Below are 27,271 nucleotides of genomic sequence, written 5' to 3' on the forward strand. Positions count from 1 at the left end.
TAAATAATATATTCTATTGCTTTGATTTTCTTGCTTACACATTTTCCTAAATGTTTCACTGCATCTTTTCAGGTGCTTTTCTTCATTTACTTTTTGCTTTTCCTGCCTTATAAAGCTTGAGGAGTAGCATACAGTAGGTGGCTGAGAGAATAAAAGTCAGTAACAATGTAAATGCTGGTAGAAGGAAATTTACCCCACTGCCCAGAAGAAAGAGTGTTTGTATGGGGATTTATTAGCATGTGCTGTCTATGAGCAGCACCTTAGCATTTGCCTCTAATGCAAACCTGAAATAAGTAAAATGTTGAACACATAAATGCATAGACTACAAGAAGAAAGAAAGAAAGGAAGGAAGGAAGAAAGGAAGAAAGAAAGAAAAAGAAAGGAAGGAAGGAAGAAAGAAAGAAAGATTTACAATTATTCTAATTGAAGAAAAAGACATCTCTTTCTACTCCTTTCTCTTTTCTTGTTTGCCTTTTTTACCTTTGTTACCATCCTATCAAAGGCAAAGGCGACACGTAGGCTTGTCCCTTTAAGCGTGAAGGACAATCCACAAAACTTCAGTGACAAACATTGTCACTGTAAATTGCAGCCACTGATTTTTTTCAGGCAGTTTGTCGTTTTCTTCCCTGTCACTGCTGGATTACAATAGCCTGCTGCTTAATGCATAACAGTTGGGAAACAGGGAGAGAATAAGCATGAACAAACTAGCAGAAGTCTCCTTTCTCTGTGATTTTATTCGGTGTGTACAACAATACTGCGGCAGCGGTGACTCAGTTTAAGCCAGTGGTAGGAGCAGATAAGCTTGAGCACGGGGGAGGTTAAGTTTGTGGCCAAATCCCAGATCAGATTTAGATTCAGAGTCAGCAGCTCCATCATCTCACATTTTAGCCTCAAATGGCTGAGGCATCCTGTGATCAGATGACCTGTTACCATTTCTGATACTTTTTTTTTGAAGCTTCTTATGATTTTGACTCCACAAATGATCAAAATTAAAGGAGTAGGTTCTGCTGAGAGCATGTCAGTGCAAATGACAGATCATCTTCTGCTTCACGAAAGAAAATCGGTCACTATTTAATGCAGTTGGCCATAATAGGAGAAGAACAATTAAAAAGAAGCTAACCTGTAGGCAGATGAGTTTGTGGTCATCTTCTTCTCTGTGGGCCAAAAAGTGATTACTTATTGAGATGTCTCAAAGATGTTTATTCCATATTCCACTCTCATTCACACTCATATAAATTTCCAAAAATACCCCAGCAAATGGTTTATAAGATATTCTATTCCAACATCAAGACCATCTCCCATATTGGGTCAATAATTTGTAAAGATGCAAAGATGTCAGAAGGGTTCTGGCTTGAAATGAAACGTTTTGATGTTAAATTACCCCTCCTATGTCACTATCTTTATATATATATATTATATATGTACACATACATGTATATTAATGTGTGCTCATATGTGTGTGTGTGTGGAGTGGGTAGACTTAGATACTTAAGGAAATGAAATATTTTTGCTGGTCTAGTAAAAACACTAATCCTATGTTCTGGCCTAGGAATAGCGCCTACTATACCTTACTATAGTACTATCAAACAAATTAATATATTTGCACATTACAGTTGTATCAAAAAAGTGTGCAATAATTTTGTGTCACGTCCTTAATTGTTCAGAAACTCGTCTGCATAAAAAAAGACATAAAAAGAAGACTACTATTGCTAAAAGTGCTTTGAGTCAATGGTACGAGGGCCCTCAGGTCCATTCAGTTGTCTTCTAAGATTAGCTCTCAACAAATGTTTCACATGACTATGATCTTCTCATAGAACATATAATTTTTTTTTTTTCACCTGGACTGAACAGGGCTTCAGCATTACATTTTAATTAGAGGAACAAAATTTCTGAAGTTGCAGCCTTTTTTCAACTCTCTCACTTTTTTTTTTTCGATAGGATGTATATATCCCATTGCTTTGCAACATGGATTGTTCTCTGCTTCTGGAACATTGATGAAAAGCTGTAATTAAGGTAAGAAAGAGATAATTTCAAATTTTGCACAATTTCATAGTCTTTCAGCTTCTCATGGTTTGAAAAGTCCTACCGGAAATTCTCTTTCTGTGCTTATTTTATTTACATTTCATTTAGAAACTCAGGTTGTTTGTTGCATTTTTAATTCCATAAAGATTTTGTTGTTACAGTAGCTTATTCAGACATAACAGCACCTGTGGGCTTTTCTAGTTTGTTATTAGAGATGCCATCACAGATTTAAATTTTACCAGCCTATGGGAAGAGATTGCCTTTCTACAGAAAACAATTCTTTTCACAAAGAAATTCACCCTGCAGAAATTTCAAGGCCCCGGGATCTAAACCTGGTTTTGAACACTTTATTCTTGGCACAAAATTTGAAAAACAGCTATATAAGCCACGTCCTTTAACTTCCATTCAAAGAAAATAAGATTTAAGGGATTTGCAGCTTTTGTTTTTTTTTTTTTTTTTCCCCACAAACAACTAGTTTAAGGATTGATATCGAGGTTCCATTATTTTCCACTGAGGTGCATTTTCTTGTACATCTTGAATTTGAATAGGTAATGTTCATGTAACAAGATACAATTATACAGTTCTTTCTGGAAGCATGGAGTTATAAACATAAAAATACTACATTTTAAAGGAGCGGAGTTCACAAATACTGACAAAACCCAGCAGGAATGGATGTGGCTCTGTCTTGTAAGCTCTTTTGAGAGTCTTTGCTATAAACAACATTGAATCAAATCAAATGATTGAATCTAAGATAAACATAGGATTGATGGGAGCCCAGTACTCAGGAACGAATAGATTTACCAACCTCTTTCGCTTTGTATGGTGGGATTACGGCAAGTATGTGTTGATGGAGTCAGTATAGCAGCATGTTCAGTATTCTGTGTAACTCATCACATTTATGGCTTACAGTGCATTGATATGAGAAAAAAAGGTGTAGAAGTGTTATTCTTCTCTGTATCAGTTGTTTAGTGGTAAAGCAATGCATTACGTATCTGAAACAATGTTCAGATGTCCTAAATGAATTTTCTTACGATTGCATGCGATCACACATGTATGTAATCACAAAAATTCGGTGTTATTTAGCGAATAAAAGGAGTGTACAGAGATATATAAGACCTGACCAAATCTTCACAGATTATTTCTCTCCTGAGGACACAAAAAGTGAATCTCATGGATTTAACCTTCTCATGACTGAATTAACGAGAGCTGTGTTTTGTTGGCTCCTTTCACGTGGGATCTCCTTCTCCAGCCGGTGTAGGCATGCTTGTCATTACTAAATTAGTCAGCATCCACTACAAGTTCATTAAGGTACTGTCTCCAGCAAGAAGCAACAGAGCTTTTGTGAATGTTTGTTTGGTCAAGAAGTCTGTCATTATTCTTCCGTTATATTCTACTACCCAGGGTTATGTAGCTGTGAATATACTTAAACTTGAGCAATAGCATGTGTTTTATATATAGTCTGTGGATGGCAATCCATATTAATAAGAGGGCAGAACAAGTTATTTTCAGAAAGCTGCAGGTGATCAGCTTCTTTTTTTCTTTCTCATTTAACTGCAAATACTCTCTTCTTCAGTGGTACAGCTTGAAAAGCCCTGTTTGTGTCCTTTGAAATTTCTACCAGGATGATCAAAACCTTTGGCAAGCAACATGTGCTGTTCTTAAAATACTCTGAAAAAGAAATTAGTATTTTCTCTCTAATTTTCAACCTAAACTGCGATTTCTTCACCATCCAGAATGCTTTTTTTGGCGCTGTATTATGTTCTTGTATTTAATTGTGTTGGTCACAATTCATTAAATTTTGAAGTGCACCATAACTTGATTGATGTAGTTTGACATAATTTATCCAAGATCTGACCCAAGCATCCCAACAGTTGTTAACAGACGCGGAGATTTTTTTGTTCTTACTCTGTACATCAAAGTATATGCTTATATTTCAGATGTTTCCATATAACCCTGTGTTAGAGTAAAACCTATCACTGCTTGTTGAACTAAAACTGTGGTTTCTGAATTATCTGTTCTTAGCAGTATTGTGATCGTTGATAGTTGGCATTCTGTTAGTCCTTGGGAAACGTGTAGAAAACATGTCAGAAAGTTAGACATAATCACCTTATCAGTTATCAAGGTTCAGTCAATGAAAAAAGACTCAAAAACCTTGGTAAATACCCTTCCTTGTACTCACATAAAAAGTGATTTTTAAATAGTTTTGGAATGATGTGTAAAATGTGAAACTGAAAGTGAGGTTTGGAGTTTAGATGCGTCAAAGCTTCATTCAGCTTAATTTTTGTTTTCATTTTTGTTTTGTTTTATATAAGCTTTACACCAATGTACTATCAATTACATTATATTGAAATACATTATATTGAAATTGAGCACAAACTTAATTCTACTGTTTTTTAAACATGGTACTTTGCTTCTTTCAAGTAACCTTCACTATAAAGACCATCTTTGTAGCCAGAAGTTTAAGTGGAGAGCAGTATTACCATCATGAAAGAGAAAGAAGATTGAGTTTGCAAGCTTATATATAGCAAAACCTAGACTGAGAACTTTTGGAAGAACATGAGTAGAAAAAAAAAAGAAGTGTTCTTAATTTTAGGATAACAATTAGCACTATTTAATTGTTGCAGAAATAAAATGATACTTGTTAGTAGGGTGAGGGTTAGTAGGGAATCCTCAGAGGTTTGTAAGATGCTGCTTTCAAAGAGTGGTCAGAACGCAATCTCTCCAAAATGCACGTAACCTCTGGGGTTTTAATGTAGTCTCTGCCTGTCCACCTGAAATAGCACACAGCAGAATCCTACAAACTGCAGCCGACTGCTCTCCTAAACCTGCAGCTTAAGTTAGACCTTCCTTAAGAAATGAATTGCTGCTGAATCGGGAACAGAATCAGAACTGGAGCTAATTCATTACTGTGGAACGAAAATAACACGTGACTCCCAAAATAAAAAACCATTCCAGACTTTAAACAAAACCTTATTTTATTCTGGTGGAGACTATTTAGAGGCTTTTTAGTGATTAGAAGGCATTCAGCCACAAATGGAAGGAATGTGTTCCAGCCTCTAAGTGTATTGTTGCCAGGCTTCTACAAACCCTAAATCCTCACCATGATCGTGGATGATGGTAGGCTGCTTTTTTTTTTTTTTTTTTTTTTTTTAAGGGAAGGGAAAGCAAGGCAAAGCAAGGGAACACAGCCTCTGTCATATGGGCTGCACTTAGATGTCACTAAATATTCTATACATGCAAATATGAATGAGATTTTGGGTTTTTCACATAATTTAAATAAAATTTGAATCATCAGATAAATCCTAACAGTAGTAGTAGTAATATACATCCAAGTTGCTTGAGAATATTTGTCAGAAGACATAAGTGAATTTATTGGGGCTCCTACATGTGAAAGGCATAAGAATCTATTTATCTTCTACGCTTTTTAGAGAAAAATAAAGAAAAAAGGAAAAGAACAATAATACACTATATGCTTTCTCACTGAACAGAAATAAGCAAGTTTGCATGGACCTGATCCTGTGTCTCCAAATCTTTTAATGAGTCTATAGATAGTATAAGCCATTGAGGTAGTGTCAGAGGAACAGAAGTGTCCTCTTCTGGGAACGTATTGTTTGAACATATCTATCACTGGATGCCATTTGATCCACTACAAAATAAGCCACGTTGCACTTCAGAGATCTGTTCTGAGGTCATCTTAAGGGGGCTGGTGCCACCATTGATGGAATGGGACAATAAGACAGAGGAAAGAAAGCTTTTATTGGATGCACAAATTTTCTCAGATACTTTTTTCCAAAGATGATCTCCAGTAGTTCTCTGAGTTAAGTAAGTGGCCCTAAATCTGAGTGTGTTGGCTATCTGGATCCCAGTAACAGCAAAAGTCTTATCTTCACAATGACTTCTGAGTTTGGCTATGTTTTATCTGTTTGAGGTACACAGTAAGAAAGGAACTGTGCCTTAGTATATAGGTGACTATCTAGTACAGCTTTGGTTGCCACACCACAAATTATCATTCTGTAATCTTCATCTGTTCTTCAAGCACAAGTTGCTATTTCTCTGTTCGTGCTATCTAGACCAGGATACGGATTTCCTTTGTTGGATTCAAGGCATTTCCACTAAACTGTACTTCCCATGTTAGGGCCATCACCATTTGTGGTCATTGTGCCCTATGAAATCGAGTAGCTGCTCTTTCAATGATTTTCCAGAGACTAATCATGGACCCAAAGGGAATGGGCAGGACACAGAGTCATGGTCCTTCCCACACCGATCTGCAGCTGGGACTTCACGTGCTGATAACATAGCGGAGGCTTGGCCAGAAAAATGAGATGGAATCCTTTTCCATGGGAAAATACAGTTTATTTAAAACCCAGCAGCTTAGCAAAACCATGTTTGTTTTGGCTTCACAATCATTTTAGACATTGAGAAGGGGGATAGAATTTTCTGAAAATGAAAATGTATTGAATAAGATAGAAAAGAAACAAGAAGTTTGATCAAAAAAAGTCATTCTGAAGCTAACTGAAGTTGAGCTATCCTCAGATTCCTTTCTCTGGAATTTCTTTTCCTTTATTTCTAGGCAGAATTAAGAAGAATATAGAAATTCTCTGTGAAATAGAATTTCTGTTCTCCCTTTCACTCTGCTCAACAACACTCCTACCAACACAGCTGAAAGTTCAGATTTCCTTTTCTTCCTTTTTTTCCCCCTTCATTGTAAGTGATACTCTAGAAAATGATTGTTTTTGGAGGACTGGCTTTGGCACGACTTTGGAAGCAAGACTTAACCCTGCTAGCTTTCTGGGCTTGTATGAAGAAATTGGTTTCCTTGGGCTCTTCCTGCAGTGAGAGAGGAGATTGCGAGAGATGGCTCCTGAAAGTCCAGGACTTTGGATGTGCTGAAATATATCTCTCTGTGCAGGACAGTCAGTTCAGCAAAGCTTTTAAGGAGATGATAAGTAAACTCCTTTCTCAGCACTCCTTTGAGTACTAATCTTAGCAATCCTTGATTATTAATGTTAGACATGATCTCATCTGGTGTGAGAGATTCCATTTTATCTTTAGATTTCCTGCTGAATAGTAAGGGAAGCAGTGAACTGCAACCCAGGGGACAGAGGCCAACTTCCAAATGGGAAAAGAAAAGTGTTAGGTGGTTTATGATGTAGATTTTTGTTCTTTAATTTGGTGGTTACTACCAGAAATGATGATTTCAGCTATGACAAGGCAATGTTCCAGCTTTAGGGCTTTTAAAAACAGAATAAACCGCACTACCCTAGAAAAGCAATCTTGTTTATAGGCCATGTGATAAAATCAGCATGCGTATCAGGCCAAATAGCAGACCACCCAGACAGCCAACTAGTTTGCTCATAATGCACTCCTCACTGTGTCATTTCTACCCCGAGTATTTCTTGCACTGTTGAACACCCATATCATGATCATCTGACAGCATCCAGGATTGGACTTTGTGACTTTTTTATTAGTCTCTTTAATCTTCCCACATTCCTTAAATAGTAGTAGTGTTATAAATGAATGTAATAATTTTTAAAAAACCTTAATTTCCATAATTAGTATTTTGTACTGGATGAATTTAACCTCTCCGCTGTTATATCAAATCACAGTATATGCACAACGCCGTTGCCTTGCTTGCATTTTATATTACATTTCATGTAGACAAGGGACGTATTATTATATTATACCCAGATATGCTATATTCTCATTTCTTGCGTTGTTATCTGTGCAATTCAAAAACCTCTTCAGTATACTTCCAAAGTAATTTTTGTCGTGCTTTCTTTTCACAATCTTTGCTCATATGCTCATACACTTTTTAATTCTAATTGATGGCTTCAGTCATAATTTTCTATACTTAACTAGGTATGAAGAATGGCATCATCAGATCAATGTCTGGAACTAAATTCATTACATGCGTGCCCACAAAGTAAAAAAGAGAGAGAACTAGGACAAGTTGAAGAGTAAAGCAGAACAACTTTTCTTCCACATTTGTACTTTCTCTCAAGTCTATAAAGTTCATGAAATAGGTTATTCTTGGACAGAACCTGGCCTTAGGATACAAAATCAGTTTGTTCTAGTGTTTATACGTCCTATTTTTCTGACAGGAATAAGCCTTAGAACAAGCTGTAATGTTAGGGTTTAAGCAACGCAGGCTCTGTACATCTGCCACCAGTCCTAATACTATGATGCTCTACCTCGTACAGCTCATGGCATGAATCAGGATAGTCACTGCATGCATTCAAAGGTAAGGCGAATTTAAAAGAATAGTAATATTAACAATAAAATTAAGATTAGCGTAACCCATTCTTTCTCTTGAGCCTTTGATGCTGGTGGTTGCCATTTTTATTTTGAAACCTTGAAGCTCAGAAGCAATTTTGAATGGGAGACCTATGATTTTCCAACTGGCCCTGGACTCCAGGACTGGAAGAGTTACGGAAAACGTGACTTTAACAGTTTTAACACTTGCACTGTTGTGCTCTGTGGTCCCAAAACATGGAAGTTCCTTATTAAAAAAAAAAAAAAAGAGGAAAATACAGTGTAAATACAATGTAGTTGATATACTTTATCTGGAATAGTAATGCTTGCCAGAGAAGAATTAGGACACTCTGGCATGGTTTTCGACTGGCCACATTACACCGTCAGATAACTTTCAGGCACAAGTGGGAAAGTGGCACAGCTAAGGGCGATTCCCAGGACGTAATTTGGATGCCAGAGGCTAACAAGGTTTAATGACGAGGAAGCAGGCTGTTTCATGCTAGATGGCTTCTGCTGGAGGACAGTCCCGGCCACATCCCACCCACCAGTACCAGTGTTCACAGCCCCGGCACTTGTGCACGCTCTTTGCTGCATTGCCGTGTGCCAGAGACCTTTGAGGCTAGCCCTGCACAGCTAAGCACGCTTCTTCTCTTCAGATGACTGTGTTATAGTTTATCTAACTTGTGCCCTTAAGTGAGAAGCACAACATGTTACCTTCTGAACACCCTGGAGAACGGCTGTTGCACCCTCAGCTGTTGCAAGACCCCACATACCTATGGCAATCGACTTCCCCTTCGTGATCAGAACAAGTTTTATCGCTCCACAGCAGTTAAAAGAATATTTATTTATTCAAAAACGTGAATAAACTAAATGCATGAATAAAATATCACTTAACACTAAAACTTCTCCTTAGCTTCTCCAATGTTTCCACAAGCTTCTGAAGCCATCTTGTGGGTTTTGTTATTCGCTTGAGGGCTAGCAAGCTCTGAAGGATTCCTCTTTCTTTTTGCTTTTCCCCAAGATGACGGTTACATCCACCCAGAACAATTGCTTAAGAGAGTTTGCTGCCATCTAGCAACGTAGCTGTCCTTCATTCTCTGTGATTTGATACCAGGAGATCGCATGAGATGGTGGAGGGCTGTGTCACTCCCGATCCTTCTCTAAAATTACTTGATTAATGTTTCTATTGTGTATTTTATTATATTTTGTTAGAACATTTGTGTCCTTAGGTTTCAGCCATCTTTCTTTTGCTTACAGCTGTGTCAGCCCAAGTGATATGTATTTTTTATGAGCTTATGTATTATGAGAAATAATGCATAATGTATAAAGAAAAGCCTTTTAAGATTTATGTTTAACTTGCTATAGCTTTGGCATGCCGCCTACATGTAACATGCAAATACAGTGAAATGTTCTTCTGAGGAGGGATCTGAAAAATTATACATCCTCTATTTGATAATTTAAAGGAACCCTGTCACAAAAATAAATTAAACATGATGTCAAAATTTTTATAATTAATCCATTCATAATTAACTATTCAAATGCAGTTTAGCAATCTACTGCAAGGCAAAACCACTGTGCAATTATGCTGCAATTACAAGTTAATTACATAGATATTACAGCATCTGCATTTTACCTATACTGTCTTCTTCCAAATTATAGTAATTAACCTTGCAGCTTTTAAGTTTTACCTTGCATAACAATAAAGCATGACTTTGTTAGGTGTACTAGCTCTATCCTTATATATACTTCATATAAAAATCTTACATAAAGTATTGAGGTAGTATTGCTTAAATATCTAATTTAAAATGACAATGACTATTTTCTGTGATCATATATTTAGTATTGTTCATTGGAAAAAATGAAAATATGTATGTATAGATGGATAGATACGTACATACATATATATGTGTGCATGTGTGTGTGTTCATGCATACAATTAAAGTTTGACCGCAAAAAATGGTACGGTATCATCTAGACCTGGGGTCAAAAAGGTTTCTGGTGTAGTATTCCAAATTTTCTCTTTTCTCTAAGTTATTAACTAAGGTTTAGTTTCATCTTTCCCAACTTTAGGTATCTCAGGTGGGGTGATTTGTGTTTTCTCTATTCTTTTTCAGTAGAGGGAACAAAGTGACTTAGCTTAAACTAACACCTCGTTTTCTGGAGTGGTTTTCCCAGCTGCCGCTGGCCTCCAAGTGCAGTGGGAGTCAGGAGCTTTCTGCTCCTGCTGGCCAGTGTGCTCTTCTGCACGCTTTAACATGCCACCACAGGAAATATGTATGTTCAAGAGACCTGGAAGAAAATGAGCCCTTCTGAGTAGCAAGACTTATAATGTAAACTATTTCCTATCATTTTTATTTTGTATGCATGCTGTCTGTATGTTAGGGTTTTATACTGATGCTGCAATAACTGAATTTGAATATTTCTGGTTTTGCCAGTGACATGGAAGAGCATCCTTTATTCAAAAGGAATTTCAGTAGATTCAGTAGATTTCTGAGGGTTTTTTTTTGTTTTCAGATCTGTGCGTGCAAGGAAAAGTCAAGTCTGGTGTCTTGTTTTCAGAAAGGTTACTATTTAACAAGCATCGTTATGCTTTTTGTTATCGTGCCCCTGTTGTGCAACGGGCTGTACACAAAAGAAAGTGCAGGCCTTGTTTAGAAAGTGTTTATAACCTAAAAGAGAGATTATAGGTGCACGAAATGAAATACGTACATAGGTGAGGACTAGGAAGCAATGAACAAGTCCTGGTCAACTTGTTAGGCAGTGTTTTCAGAATGTGTCTTGCCTAAGTATTATCTCTCTTATTATCAAAATCAGACTTCAAGTAAATATTTTAAAGACTTGATTTGTGCTTTACTGCCATGGATTTTCTTTTTATAAAAGTGACCTGAGACACTTCTGTCACCTTGGACTTCAGTATCACTACAGTATTTCTCCTAAAGGAGAAAAAGCCATACAAGTTGTTTTAAATCTGCATGCTCTCCGGAGGATCTGAAAGTCTAATCGTGACATGGTGCACCCATCTCCTTTCTTTTCATGTTGCCGGTTTATTCACACCTAATCAATGATGTAATTTTCAACAATCAGATTACGACATTTTGCCTCTGGAGCACAGAATAACTCAAAGCATTGCAGACACAGTAACAGCTGCTGCAGGGACCGTTGATTTCCTTTCCCTCATAATGACGAACTTCAAATTGAAGTTAGCACATTTCATCATGTAAGGGGAAATAAAAAATCCTGATACAAGTGTCTCACATCCATGCATTTAAAGAAATACCGAGGAAAGAAATGCACAAGCAAACAAACAAGCAATGTCACAAATGAGAAAACGAGAACTCTATAAAAATGGGGAAGAGAACTGTATTATACATTTATATTTAGGCAGAAAAGTGATTACCTTTTTTTTTTTTTTTAGGTGTCTATGTGTGTTACTGTTTTCTCGGTGCCCATATCATGTTATTAACTAATCATGAAGTCATGTCATACCAAAAGGGAATGTGAGTTCTTAGACCTTTATTCACCCATATCAATAAACATGGCAGAGAAAGTGTTTTCCGGTACAGAAACAGGTATACTAAAGAAAGAACGGTTTCATGTGTTAGCCTGATTCTTTCTCCGGGAGTTTGGATTTAATATATATATCTCTTTCTTCTGTGGTAAGCACATGGCTGAAAATATTTTCATTTCTGTGTTCACTGGAAATTTCCAGCGAATAGTCCCTGATGCACAGCAAACACTTGGAATAATTATGTTCATTACAGTGCACACAAGATTGCATTCAGATAACTAAACTGGTAGCATAACCTTTTAAATACATCAAAAAGATGTTTTTGTCAGGGAGGAAGAGGGGCTGTTTAACTGACACAAAAACCATCTTGGCATAAACTGATTATTAAAAGATTTAAACGGGTAACTAAAACGTGGTGTTTAGCCTTTAGAAGGGCAAAGCTGCACCATAGCAGTGCGCGCAATATTAAATCGAGCTTAATATGCTACTAGAAAGCATTTCGATAGTGGGAGAGCAAAGTCAGAGAGCCAGGTAGTCTTGTCCTCTCCCGTGTCTCAGCAAGGACGCAAGGGACAACCTTTTCCATTAGAATCAATTTACCATGCTCCAGTGAAACAACGGATGGTCTAACTCTGACTACAAAGTAAGTTAGTAGACTGACTTCTGGTGCATGAGGAACTTGCTGGACATATTTGAAACTGCCAACTAAAGTTAAAAGATTGGTGAAAAAACGAGATGTGGAAAAGTAACCTGAGTAGCATGGCCACACCTGGGAAAGAGCAATTTAGGGAGGTTTTAGTTCCATTTTTAGCTACTTCTTTCCTAACCAAATCCCCTGAAGTTGTTTGTTTTGTTAGTGTTTCGTGACTAATCGACCTTTGCTGTGTGTAATACAATACAAAACCACCAACACTCTTCTCTTGTTTTGCTTACACACAAATTGTTTTAGAAATATATACAGCCTAATTCAGAGACCTCTGAAATCGAAGGACAAAATTTCCACTACTTTTACTAAGCTTCTGGGGGGCGGGAGGGTTGAAATAAAAAATCCTGCCTGAAATTAATTCTCTTGCAGCTTGAGATGAGTATCAGTTTGACAGATATTTCAGTTTCATCAGATCTAGTTTTTAGAGAGCTTACTGCAACCTGAAGTTAACCTTCATATGTATTTCTGCATGTACATTCACATGCTTCCTAAAGCCCTAAAACATGCGAAAGTTATATCTCAAACAATCTGCAGTTCTAATTAATATCCTCATCTTCTAATTCAGAATAATGGGAAGGAATGAGTAGGGAAAAATGTCACAATTTATCAGAACTGCCACTATCAAAACCAAATATATCAGCTGCCTGCAAGTTTGGCCCTCAGTGTGCACACGCTAAATTGCTTCTATTCATAGACCATTGTGCATTTCCTCTAAACATTCCTGGAAGACATTTCCTAGCTGTAGGTTTTGAATTAATCAATCAACTTTTATTTTTATAGCACCATTCTGGAAAATCCACTCATAGCACTTTCAGTAATAGAGATAAGAAAAACGAATCCATACTATCCAATTAAGAATAAAACATCTGTCTTCTTGATTATGTTCACTGAAGACATTTCAACTGTGGAAGTTCCAACAGCTTTATACCTTTAGAAACTCTCCAACTTCAAAACTAACAAATACGCATGAGAAGCAACAGAAGTATCCTGCTCACCTAAAAGAACTAGACTTTTGCTCTGACCCTATACAGCAGGTCTTAGTTTCTCCAATTTGGGCAAATTATAAATTATTTTTAAGTCTTTCTGCAGGCCACAGTAGCTGTCGCACCTATCTATAGACGTGTAAAGTGCAGATGTCTGCAGCCGAGCTACACTGTCTCCTGGGCCATGAAGAGAAATAAGGTCTCTCATGGCTCAGGTAAGATCCTCTGTTTTGGATGAGAGGAATCATGTTCTTAAAGTAGCTGTTTCTCTCTCTGGATAATAAAAGGTGCTGAGCATGACGAGGTCAGGTGTAGACATCTACAGAGAGACCCCTCCAGTTCTGAGCAGATGAATCTTCTCCTGCCCAACACCATGATGAAACTTCAGTTAAAAAACTAATTGCAAAAAAAATCTAATAAGATTAACCCCTACAAATCTCACCTCAGGCCTGACCACAAGACATTAGCCAGTTCACGTAGCTTAATAGCAGTGTACAATCCCATAAGAGTTTCAGAAGAAAACAATGTCATGAAATGATTAAGCAGCAGCTGTATACACCAACTGAAGTAAGATTTGATCATCAGAAATAAATGACTTCAGGCTGGAACAGTGTCATTTTGATATAAATATTATTTCCATCTTAAAATATGAATGTAAAAGCTGGAAAATTACCCAAGATACAGACAGATGCTTAAATGCTTTTAAAAGGTAGTTCTTTAGTAAAATATAAAGCACTAAATGGGCCGAACGTATAGTACATGCCAGATTTTATCAGATGGTTCACTGACCCTTTTCCCTCAAGTCATCCAGAAAAATTATATTAGCACTTTGGGCATGTGTTGAGAACAAAGCTAGAGCATCTGCCAAAGCACATATACAACTGTGCAGCTGAAGAAATATATAGAAGGAGCCAAATGAAAGAATCTCTCATATGAGCAACACACACAGAGCAAATGGCTGGGATCTAACATGGATTTGAAAACCTTGAAGACTGGGAGGGAAAGGATGCTTCTATCACGTGAAGTGAATTTCCTGCTTCTGTTCACCTCACCGCCTCCCTGGACATTTTCCAAAGCTTGGTTCCTGCCCTGAACAGTATCTCTTTTCTCATCTAAGCACCTTGCTCCACACTTTGTTGCCTCAGTCAGATTCTTCCCCTGTGAGGCTGCCGATTACCTTGCGCTGACTCATTTTCCTAGGCTTGGGTCTTCTTCTACCACCCTCCATTCATCCATGCGCTATCACATGTACAGAGGCTACTTCAGCGACATCATATCTGTCCTAAACTTGTTTTTGCAGCTAGAGTACTACCTTGTGCTATAGAACAAAAGCTACTCTTCCAAATATTTTGGAGAAGTACCTTTATTAGTGAGAAAACCCACGAGTGACAAGGTCACTTATCTCTTGCTGTCAGGATGCATCTACGCTTTTCTTTACTCATTTACTGACAAACTCTTTCTTCCGCTGGAAGGCTTAAAAACTTACTTCTTTCGTCTTCATTCAAGGTAAATACAAGTCCTATATGCAGACAAGAGTCTGTTGTTGAAGCAGGCCTTCACTCACGTCGTGCTCTCTTGACCTGACTTTGCTCATCCGGTAGCAGCGCGATTCCAGTCCTGTAACTTCACCTAAAAATTAATCATCTCGTGGTATAAGATAAGCCTCATAGACTCCCTTGGCAGCCTGGGGCTTTTAGCCTGTGAAAAGTGCCTTCTTCTCCTCTGGGTGAAGAGTGGCACATAGCCAGGGTGGTTATGCCTCCATGTTACTTTCTCTTGTGGCTTAGCTGGTGGATGCCAGCGCTGGAGCAGCTGGAAAATGTCAGCTCCCACACTGTCCTCCAGAGTCTTAGCAGTCACGATCCTGGCCAGCCTTGCCCCAGGAGGAGAGCACAAGCTCCTTCCTGCCCCTGATGGAGAGGTCTGGGCATCATAGTGCCTGCCAGGCCCATATTCCTGCCTCTCTCGCTTCCGCCAACCAGTTAAACAAGACTGATTTCCCTCTCCATCCCCCTGTGACCGCTGCTTAGGCTAGGGCGACAAGCAAGAAACAGGAAGGGGCTACTGACAGGGCTCAGAAAAGGAGATCACGGCATGCGCAAATCTCATTCCTGGTCCATCAGAAAGCCAGCATACCCTTTGCATGTTTACGTTAAGAATTATGCTGAGAACTCAAATAACAGCAAACGCCTCCTGTAAAAGCTAAAGCAATGGTTGCGATCACGTAAGCAATACAAAACCGTCAGAGCTCAATAAACCAAAAAATTTACTTTTGATCACTCATATGAATGTCCCAAGTTACACAGAAAAACACAATTTGCAAAGAAACAGATATTTTGAGTATGAGTGTGTAGTTGACCACGTCAAAACGTACAGCTTTAAAGCAACGACAATTATCCTTTTGTTACAATAAAAAAAAAAGCAGCTCCTTATTTTTGACCACGGCTTAAAGTATGACAGCATTAGCACGTAGCAAAGTATCGTGTCGTGATAAGTACTTTCTATTGACAAGAGAGATTTTCAGGTTAATTACCTGATTTCTCAAAGCTCTTGGCTCTCCACTTTCCAGCCAGTAGGTATCGAGCGTTCGGTGATCCCTCCGATTTCTCGCAGACTTGTCTTGCCATGCAGGTTCCTAGCCACTTACTGATGATTGTCTTGGGAATGCCATAGCTTGCAAAACCACGGTATGTTTTCTACTGTTTAAGTCTGTCAATAAACTTAACGGATCTAGGTAGGAAAACACGTCCTTGTTGTCAGACACTGCAAACGCAAGGACGCTGTCAGATTTGCATTTGACATGTGGGATTTAATTTGTCGGATTGCCCTGAATAGTCGCTAGCGTTCCACACCTCCACCTTTCCCTTCGTACAAGGCTCATTAGCAAAACACCACGTTTATCTCAAGGGAATTTTAATGTATGGGGAGACCGTAAACTTATAGGATCCCAGAGAGATTTGAACAGGAAGCTAAAAGACTTCAGAGGTGGCGTGTTAGTCGGATGCTGAGCATCAGTTGTTTGCCTTCCATCAGGCTTTTCGTTTCAGTCTGTTAGCAGCTTTTTGACGCGTGTTGCAAACACAGCCCTAGGTCCTGAGTCACCCTCGTTGGTGCGTGGAACTGATTTTTCACATTTACATGTTCGCGCCCCGCAACACACACACGCGCGCACATGCAGCATCCGCTCCTCCCCACACCTTGAGATGAGAGAAATGACCCGGGAAAGCGTCCCCGTTTCCTTAGGAGAGCCCCATTGTGGCCTCCTCTGCAGGCGCTGCTCAGCCCTGATGCTCTCAGCATGGGGCAGCTGCGTCTTACCGCGAGACCCCTTGCCCGGTCGAGGTTGCAGGCACTTAGTACTGCTCTTTCCCACGAGTGACTTTACTGCCGCAGGGGCAGCCTGCAGCCTGCTTTCCAACGCTTGAAGCAATCAGGCCCCCAGATTTGTGTCTGTTTAAGCAGATTGTTGTCTATCTTTTCACGGAATGCTACAGGCAGCAAATGCCATATTCAGTGTAGCATATAAGCAACGACCAAAGGCTGATTAATAAATAAAGTGGAATAAATAAGAAAGTAAAGGGGGACGCTAAGGAGGGGAGAGAAAAAAATAAAGAACATGAGAAAGAGTTTCCATACTGTTCGCAATCTATTGGGATTCATCACTGGTTCCCGTAGCGTTGATTTAGCTATCTGCAGAGTTTCCCCATTTATCCGCTTATTTGCAAACCCACCAAACAACAATAGAGGAGTTCTATTTCCAAATCATAAGCACTTTTCAGGAGAGAGCTTAAAATTCATTACCAGCATAAAAACAAATCAAGCTGACAGAATGCTCAAATATACAGTGCTGCCTGGATTTATAATTGAAAAACCCTGTGCTGCATGAAATGAGTGAAATAGTGCAGATGAACTAGCAAACAAGTAGGAGAACAGAATTAAACACATTTGTGTAAATAAATCCCACTTACTTATCAGGAACCAGGAATTCATTTTCTCTGTATTTGACCTTTCCGTAAGATAATGTGAGCAAATATTGGTTGGGGCTGGAGGGCAGAGGGCAGCCAGATTGTTTTATATTTTTTATTTATTTCATTTCACATAGCTAGGCAGATAATAACAAAGGCTTGTGTTCAGCTCTGCGATGAAAAGGGGCAAGGAAAGGATGTATTTGATTATGAATCATAACTCTGTGGGCTAAGTTTTCTTTTGGGACGTTCTAAATCCGTTTTTTGGGAGCACGGTTTACTTTTCAGATCTATCCAGACTGATGCTATGCGGATCTCCAGCTTTGCCTTAAGCATCACTGTAAACGGCAACCAGAAGGTTTTGGTTCGGAAAGTACTTAACTGTATATTTAACACTAGCTACACAGTGCAATGTAGTTACATAGCACAGTTTAGCAAAAAAATGTAAACTTAGTTTTGGTCACATATTTAAGGGCACAAATTATTCTACAGAATATTTATGGATTAAATATTTTAGTGCTGTTTTCTTCTTAATAAGGTCTCTGAAATGACCGGAGTGAATCTCCCCTCTTCCACCTAAACATCCCTGCTAATAAAAGCTAGATGAAAAGTCCAGTTGGGCAATAAACCTTGATATTTATGTACATCATGAAGGCAATGTCTAGGGGAGGACTAGGGCTTGGGTGGCACCATGAAGCCAGCTTTGCTATCAAAGCAGTGGTCCATGTAATTGTGCTCCATTTCTCATTGAATTTGATGGGACTTCACACAGGCTAAAAATCAAGCGATGCCAAGCTGCTGTCCTGACCAAAGAGCCGAGAGCTGCAAGTCAGTCCCATGGCACACAGCATCTCTTCCACCCCTCCCACCCTGTTGGTAGCGTGGCTGAACTCATCTTGCCTCAGGATCAATCTCGAAAGCAGTGAAAAGGAGTGAACGTTTCCATTTGTTTCTTCCCATGATCATTTCATCCAGACACTTTGCCTGGGATCCAACTAAGTTGTCATTTTTGCCTAAAATATTCATTAATTTCTATAGCTATGGGGGGGGGGGGGGCAGATCAATTTTCTGAGCTTGGGAGCAGATTGTCAGATGAGAGAACTCTGGAAGGTGGTTAAAAATATTAACGAAATTTAGTTAAAGTCTGTTGCTCAGTCCGTGGAATCACATACAGGAAAGAAAAAAAAAAAAAAAAAAACAGTTTTGGTGAAGAAAACAGCAAGCTATGTCTGTCTGCTGAGAAAGTATATGTCAGAGAGAAGAGCAGACACTGAAAATGTAGATAAGCCTTCAAATCATTGAGGGTTTTATTTGCTCTTTTTGAATTGCTCATATACTAAGTGCTGTGAGCTGAGACTATTATTTTGTCATGTGCATATATCAGTAGCAGTGTCATGGACGTCTGGATGTCACAAGTGTCTCTTCATGTAATTTTTTATTTGTCTAGTCGTCTTTCTGGTACTTATGCTACTAAATTGCAATCATTCAGCACTGACCATTTTAGTAACAGAGAAACTAGCTACCAATGGCCAGTGGATTCAAAATATATGTCCTCTTTTATGCAGTGGCACGTCTATGAGGTATAGATAAACCTTAAGTTCAGATTCAGCTTGGGTAAACATCCAAAAGTTCAAAGGCTCATCCAGACCTCAGAAGTCTGCAAAACAAGCCAGAAGGCTCTTGCTTGGAGATTTCTGGTGCCTCTCTTAGCAACCGAGAAATGAAACTTCAAACCGATCTTATGGAATAATTTGTAACCTTTGCACCTTTTGGCCTAAAATTTGGTTGAGGTTCTTTTTTATACCTATCAATTTCGGTCAGCTCAAATCTGAAAGCTTATGCAGAGACCAAAAAAAAAAAAAAAATAAAGCAGCTGGAGCATCTGTGCTAAGGTCTCTTCTCTAAATCTTACCTGCTCATTGATCTGTAGTAACCTCAGAGAGTGTTTGAAACTTTCCATTATCAAAAGGCTAAATCTGAGGATATATTAAGCTTAGAAAAAGATCCTGCTGATGTTGGGGTGGAGGGGGAAGAAATGACTAAATCTTGTTGAATATGATATCATTTTCCTTTTGTAAAAGCCATGTTTAATGATTTAGGTAAACTCAATTTCATCTTTCGAGTCCGTTGAAGTCGGCTGCTCCCTGCACAGGGTAGGACCTGGGCAAGTTCCGTGTTTTCATTAACTTTGACTCCCTCGGTGCCTTTCCGCAGCTCATCTCCCTACCCACCTTTTCCAAATTACCTATTTGGGAAATTACTTAATTGCCCATCTCCCATGAGTTCTGTGAAAATCACTTAATTAGTCTGTAAGGTGCTCTTGAAACTTCCATCTATTTCTTTTTATTTATATTATGTCTGATTAGTAAGTGTTCAAGGTGCAAACTCTGTTCAAAGTCACCGGATTTTTTTTTTTCCTGTTTGCTTCTAATAGTCTGAGTGAAAAAGAAGACAGTGACTAAAGAGCTCAGACTTCAGATGGAGCATCTTTCAACACTTGTCAGTGCCTGCTTTAACTCCCCAGTCAACCATTCCCTTGACTAGACGAAGAAAAGGTCTGTTTCCCAGTTCTAGAAGTGGATGATGAAGGTGGTAATTTCATTATATTTTCTCCACCAGTTTCCACTTATCCTTTTAATTAAAAAGTAGAAGGATGACAGATTCCCCCACGTTCTCTCTAAGTCTTTACTGAAAGTTCAACGTCCCGGGTGGGACTTGAACTCGCATTATTACAGAGCAAAAGTTCAAAGCACTAAAACGGAAAACGTTAATGTGTTGAGCAAGTAAGCTAGCACTTACCAGGATCGATTTTCCACTTAGTCAGCCTTTGCCCAGTTGTGTTAACTACCACTGAATCTATACCTACTAATGGATCAAAGCTAAAAAGCCAGGAATTCAGAAATCCTGGCCTCACCTGGAGTCCTGTGTCCAGTTCTGGGCTCCCCAGTCCAAGAGAGACATGGCACTCCTGGAGAGAGTCCAGCGGAGGGCTACCAAGATGATTAGAGGGCTGGAGCATCTCTCCTAGGAAGAAAGACTGCAAGAGCTGGACCTGTTCAGCCTGGAGAAGAGAAGATTGAGAGGGGATCTCATCAACGTGTACAAGTATCTGCAGGGGGAGTGTCAAGAGGATGAGGCCAGCCTCTTCTCCGTGGTGCCCAGCGACAGGACAAGAGGCAATGGGCAGAAACTGAACCACAGGAAGTTCCATCTGAACCTGAGAAAAAACTTCTTCCCTGTGAGGGTGACAGAGCATTGGACCAGGTTGCCCAGAGAGGTGGTGGAGTCTCCTTCGCTGGAGATATTCAAAAGCCGTCTGGATGTGATCCTGGGCAATATGCTCTAGGTGTCCCTGCTTGAGCAGGGAGGTTGGACTAGATGATCTCCAGAGGTCCCTTCCAACCTAAACAATTCTGTGATTCTGTGATTCTGTGATTCTGTGATTCTGTGAAATCATCGATTCCCAAGGCTTGCAAATAGTGCAATTGCACCCACTAACAGTGCTGGAGGAAGGAGCTCTTGACAAGTTTGGTTTAATAAAGTTGAATTTGGATTTTTTTTTTTGGCAAAAGATTTTTTAACCAAATATGAATGTTTACTATTGTAATACATTAAACGTGTTGTCAGGTTGGCTGATTATTCAATAATTTTGCCCATCTGCTCCACCGAATATTAATAATAATATTCTGAATATAATAAACACCAAATATAATAAAAAACAAGCGAAAATAAAATGTGATATTCAGCACTGAAAAGTCTTCTTATCACTGCTACATACTCTATTTGGCAGCCACTGTGACTTCTGGCTCTAGCACACTGCCACAGCTCAGTCAGTTATTAATTTGTCTCATCACTCCCACCCAGATAAGCAAATTCTTTAGGACAGATGGGCACACAGCGTTATAGCTTCAACTTGTTCTTTTAAAGTCGGTGTTAATACGAAGGCTGCAAAACCTTGTTTCTACAGCTATCCTCTTGAAGTGTCTCCCATAACCAAAGCGATAGACTTGCACAGGTCCGCCACGTGAAGGCCATGATATTACAGGAATATCTGTCAGATTTTGGTGTCCTCTGGTAGTTGGGCTGACCCTACAACATGACATAGAAATTATGGTGTGTAACTGCACAACTCACTTTGCACCAGCAAACAAGAGCAGTTTTGCTCTCGGTGAGGTGTTCTTCATATGCTTGCTTTAAAAAAAAAAAGTCCAAAACAAACAAACAAAGAAACAAATCTTTTAGCCCTGCAATGAAAGTCTCAGTTGGCTAAAAGCAATCAGTGATTCTAGGCAGAAACCTATGCATGAAACACGACTAGTTTTGCAATGACTTCACACTTCTAGTTTGTGAAATGCACCAAACCTCAAACTACAAAATAGCTGCCTTTCAAAAACTGAGTACTGAGCTCACTTCTGTAGCAAAGCTTCTGTGTTTATATTTAAATACCAGCTACACATTGCTATATATTATAATGTGCAAAGCCTTGCTATGGAAAATAGTAAGAGCCTGGAAAAGATTTGTAAGAAACTCTCTGAGTACAGCTATGTTGCTTAAAGTACCTTTGGAAATATGTGGATTACACAAACGTTGAAAACTATGCTGTTATTACTCAGTCCTGCATGGATTTACTGGGGAAAATGTGATTTAATTATCCACACAATAGTTTAAAAGCCCCTGATAGGTATAAAGTTGATGTGCTGTAAACGACTGGCAAAATAATAGAAGCATGGAGTTCATGTGCAGACATTACAATTGAATTTCTCTCTATATAATAATTCGTAACATTTAGAGGTTAACTAAAGAGAAACTAACATATTTCTGTTGTCAAGGCTGAGCTGGCTTCTCATTATAAGCCATATCCTGACAATCCCACAAATATAATCAGTTATAGGAGAAGCTGGTAGCAATCACTGTATTTAGGTTGCCTAATACATTTCATTATGAAGTAGTCTAGTGATTCTTTTTCCCCCCTCTGAGAAGCAGTAGACCACTGCCAATTAGCTTTCACATGGGGATTATTTACATGATGAAACACTATTTTATACATGAGGCCCTGCCTCATTTCGTGAACAGAGATGAAGAATTAAGTTTGCAAGGTCAATCACTGATTGTTGCTCTGTTTTCTAACCTTAACAGCATTTTTTTAGTCTTGTTTTTCTTCCTCTGAAGTGACATTTAATGCACGCCATTCTAACACGTATTACCTGTTTATAAAAAAGTCATAATATATCTTTTTCTTTTCCTTTAAGTCAAAAGCCGCCTTTTTCATTGTATTCTCCATTTTTCTGATGTCTCTCTTGGTTCTCTCACCTTTTGGCGTTTTTCAAAACTGTGTAATAAAAAAATGTCAACGGAAGTTTAAATCACAAAACACATAAAGTTCTCTCTGAAGATTCAAATTGAAATTCCAGCCTTGGTCATAACTACATGTGGCATTGGCTTCCCTATAGTAGATGTTGAATTGGCAGTAGATAAATATTGGACTTCTGTCTAAATGCTCCATACACATCCTTTGTCTAATGTTCACTGGTGACGAGGGAAAGCACGGGCAAAATAGATCACAGGTGAGCCAGGGTCAAATCTATGCCGTGTCCTGTATGTAAATCAGGAGTATAATACCGTGTCCCTAATAAGAGAAATCTCTTTTACTAAAAGTAACTGTCTTTCAGTCCTTTGTTACATGTAGGGATTTTGCATGTGACTAAAAGACACATGTACACTCAGACAGAGTGTAAAACTGAGCCTGATTCAGGGAAATTAGTTCAAATGGCACCTAAACATTTGGGATGCCTGTGGTCAAGGGTAGTAAACAGGCAATCTAAGGTCCAAATTCCCAGTGAGACACATACGGTTCATGATATTCATAATTTCAGAGTCTTATGGATAGGAATAAAATGCAGGAACATTAAAGTGCAAGCATATATATTTCGTTATATGATTCCATAAAAATAGTTGCCGGTAAAAGAGGATTTCTACTATGAACAAAGAGTCCTATCTTTGGTCAGTCCTTTGTCAATTTAGGTAACTCTCGGTTTAGTCGAATAGGGGCTCCATCCCCAGGAATCCCTCTCACTAAGGGATCCCCCAGAATCTGGGAGATTATCCAGTTGCAGTTTACAGGAAAGAAACTTGCTGCAAAGATTACCGGTTAAAGACAGAAGTTTCGGAGAGCATTAGGAAAAGAGAAAGAGCGCGAGAGAGGGAGCTTCAGTTTTTTCATGGGAGTAGAGCGAAGAGGAGTGTAACTGCCTATAGGTTTTGTGCTGAGTAGGTCAAGATCCCTGGTGCTGGGTTTGGACCTGCTTCCTTCCTTTCTTCTTCTACTTCTACTTCTCTCTCTCTCTTGCTATGTCCAGATCTTATATTTATACGAAAAAACCTACGTTGTTTTTTGTGGCAACTTACATGTGTTAAGAAAAGAGGACTCTCTGCTCAGAAGCTCTTTGGGGCACAGTACCAGCTGAGATTAAAATACTACTGTTCCTCCCAGGCTGAGTCTGGGGAGTGGTGGATGGCTGCTTCTCCTGGGCACTAAAGGGAGGTTCCAGAGAGCAGCTACTGAGGAAATGACGCCCAGAGCAAGGTCGTCAAGAGCTGAAAGCTCTTTCTAGGTGCTAGGAAGTGTCCACAGGAGGAGGCTGTATGGTCATACCTGGACAGATAATTGCGCTGCCGTGCACTATCACGAATCTGCAAACCATGGATGTTGCCATCTCTGAGGTGGCTGGGAAGAGTGACCAATTGATTCAGAAGTATTCGAGACTGATGCCTGGATCAAACTCATTTACTCTTATTTATTGCTAACAGCTCCTGCCGGACTCACCCCTTAGGCATGGCTGGGCAAACCTTACTGTTTAACACTTTACAACTTGTATCTGACTTCCGTCTGCATCGAGGCAAGTCAGTGGGTTGCCTATGTGCAAGCCAGGAGCTCTGTGTTGCACATTTCATGCTTCTGAACATCAGCATTCCTTTTATGATAGACATGTAATGAACACAAGACAACTATAAGGAAGTACAATCAAGCAGTCTCAGGATTAAATGTATCCAATCCTTAAAAAGATGATTGCATCAAGAATATTTCATTTACAGTTATTACAAAAGCTAAGAAGACTAGCACAATTTAAATCTTTCAAAACATTTTTTTTAAATCATCTTCATTTTATTAATCAAATATTGAATCTGACAAGGTAGAAAAGAGAGGACATATACATATATATGTATCACAGCAACAGACTAAAGTGGAGATATCTGCCACTGCAGATGACCTCCTAACTACAGATTCTGCTAATGGGCCTTTTCTCATATGCACGTCTGTTAAATCAAGAAGAATCGCGAAGAACTGTGTCAGCAGAGTTACACAAATGTAAAATTAAGCTCAGCAACAATCAGATACTGTATTGTGATAAGAAGGTAGTTTGGATTAAAATTGAAAGTCTGGTCTATGGCCTGTTAGTCAAGCCTATGTGTAAGACTTAAGCAACTTTTTTTTTTTTTTCTTGAAAATCACGTTAAAAACGTTCCATTAAAACCCACCCAAAGCATGCTCTTTCAAACACATTAAGACCTGAATCCAGCCTAACTGTCCATAGGCTCTAAAATGAGACAGCTCAGCCAGAAGCTTGGTTATCTGAGGCAGCATGTAATAAGAAACGTAGTCCTATGATTTGTGGAGCCTGGGATAAGTTTCATCTCATCTACCTGCAGAAATTTACAGTGTGGGTGTTGATGTCTGAACTAACCATCCTCAGTCCTCTGTACAGTGAGAAATAATCACTGTAGGGCACCATTCATCTGACCTATCTCAGAGATCTAGAATGAGATGAAATACGACCCGCAAGTGTCTGTTTCTCTTCAATGACTATAAAGGACCCGTGGGTCACCAGCTCAGATGTCAGCATCTCTACTGCTAATGCTTAAGTTAGGTGAGATGAGTCACCCCAGTCTTCATAAATTTCACAACATGTGGAACTATATTTTTTATTGCATTATTATAAACTAAGTCAGAAAAATATGTTTACCAAGAATCTGGATTTCAATAAATGTCATGTTTTTGCTTCTTTGGAAAGCAAAAGCTTTCCATAAATATGCCTTACTATAAGTAAAATATCTGTAAAAAGCAGTAGCAGTGTGGGGACTATTAAAAATATTTACAGTTTGGGTGGGAGACACATTCTCATTAAAAAAATTAAAGAAGTTATTTATACACTTCCAGAACTGCTGAAAGAGAAAGGCCAGCAGAGATCAGTCTAACTCCTTAATGATATCACAGTACCTCAGCAACCTCCCCGGAGTGTCCCTTTTTTGTTTATTTAGTGCCTGCCTCTGGTGTCTTTCCCCAATTTTGTCACTACGTTCTGTTACTGCTCGTATTTCAAATGCTATTTGCATCACACTCTGCTTTTCCATCCATTTGCAAACTACGCCTGAAAACATTTCTTCTCCACTGGTTACCTCTTGCCCTTTTGCTCTTTCTTTTCAGTTGCTATTACTTGGATCTCTAAAGTCTATATTACAACTTCAAAAAGCGTTTTAAGGCATAGTTTGCCTGAAAAAAAAGATCTATAAAATAAACCATAATGACATTACAGTACAGTATTACTTTTAATAATTAATTGTCATGTAGTTCTTGGCTTTCTGGATTTGTCCAAGACTGGCAGAACAATGTCAAGTTGTTTATTGATTTTTTTTTTTACTGTAGTAGAAAAGAGATTCATGGGAGACAGATGATCATAGTTCTTTAGTGGTGTTTTATTATTTAACGTTTAATACCCTGCAAGAGTAGAATGGTTTCATTTTTACTTAAGCAACGGTAAGCAGTTTTTCTTGAAGATGTTGTATGCTAGGACGACGAAGGCAGTTGAAATGCTTAGCTGTTGAACAGATTAAATCAAGTGCCTTGTGGTCAGATAGTTGGCATGATAACGTAACAGTCAAAGTACAGGAGGGTATGTGGCAACAGAAATACTAGAAGCAATTTTTGAGAAACAGTGGTTTAGGACCAAATTCGGAAACTAACACGAATCTGTGGAGTCCCTAAACTAGTACCATATCATGCCTATGTCTCTATCTTACTTAGTTATGGTTTTAAAACCCATATAATAACCTTAGGTTGACTTCCCACTTATTTGTGCGTTACCTGTGAATGCATTCTCTGTAAGGAACCCCTCTAAGTGCATGTAGACCATGCATGTTAGACAGACATCCTAGCTGTGAAGCTGATCAGTCAGTCCATACAGTGTACTTCATAGCAAGACGTGGATGAAGTAAATCTGGAACAGGAGACGGCAGCATGGACAGCACTTGGTGAATCTGGCTGTACTGCTGCCAGAACTACATTGGCTCACCCAGCACTGCATCAGCTCTCCAAACACCCAGTGGGGTTTCAGACTTCTTTGAAGGACTTCAGAAAAACCCTGAGGAGCCAGTGAAGCCCTAAGATGTGCCTTCAAGGGTGAAAGCACAACTGTGTGGTTTGTTGAGAGTGTCAGCTTGGCATATAGCAGGATGATGGGAAATGCAGGATCTCTCAAAGGAATACAGGGGGCAACACATTTCTGAGGTCTGTAAGGTGTTTTCCATCCATGCATCTCAAATGCTTCAGGAGGACATCAAATACCCTAATCCAAGTACAGATAAAAAGGCATTATTTTACATATCACCTCTGTGTTAGATTATTAGTCTCTGTCGGTATCTATAGCATATCACTGAACTAAGTGTAAAATGACTGTCAGTCTTTTTCTATTCCTTCCCCCTGCAAACGTGTTACACTGTTTGCACGCAACTTAAGAGCTGCTAATATCAGAAAGGACTGGCTGTGTCCTTCTTAGAGAAA

General features: G+C 39.0%; 1 long non-coding RNA gene across 2 annotated transcripts in view; it reads left to right on the forward strand.

Moving 5' to 3' along the window:
* LOC138065656 (uncharacterized) overlaps positions 1-27,271 on the forward strand; it is a 1,053,146-nt gene that overhangs the window by 732,453 nt on the left and 293,422 nt on the right. For both annotated transcript variants that reach the window (XR_011138763.1, XR_011138764.1), the window contains exon 5: positions 1,939-2,013. This is a non-coding gene — a long non-coding RNA (uncharacterized lncRNA). The remainder of the gene's footprint in view (positions 1-1,938; positions 2,014-27,271) is intronic.

Source organism: Struthio camelus, chromosome 1, assembly GCF_040807025.1.
Source record: "Struthio camelus isolate bStrCam1 chromosome 1, bStrCam1.hap1, whole genome shotgun sequence".
Lineage (NCBI taxonomy): Eukaryota > Metazoa > Chordata > Aves > Struthioniformes > Struthionidae > Struthio > Struthio camelus.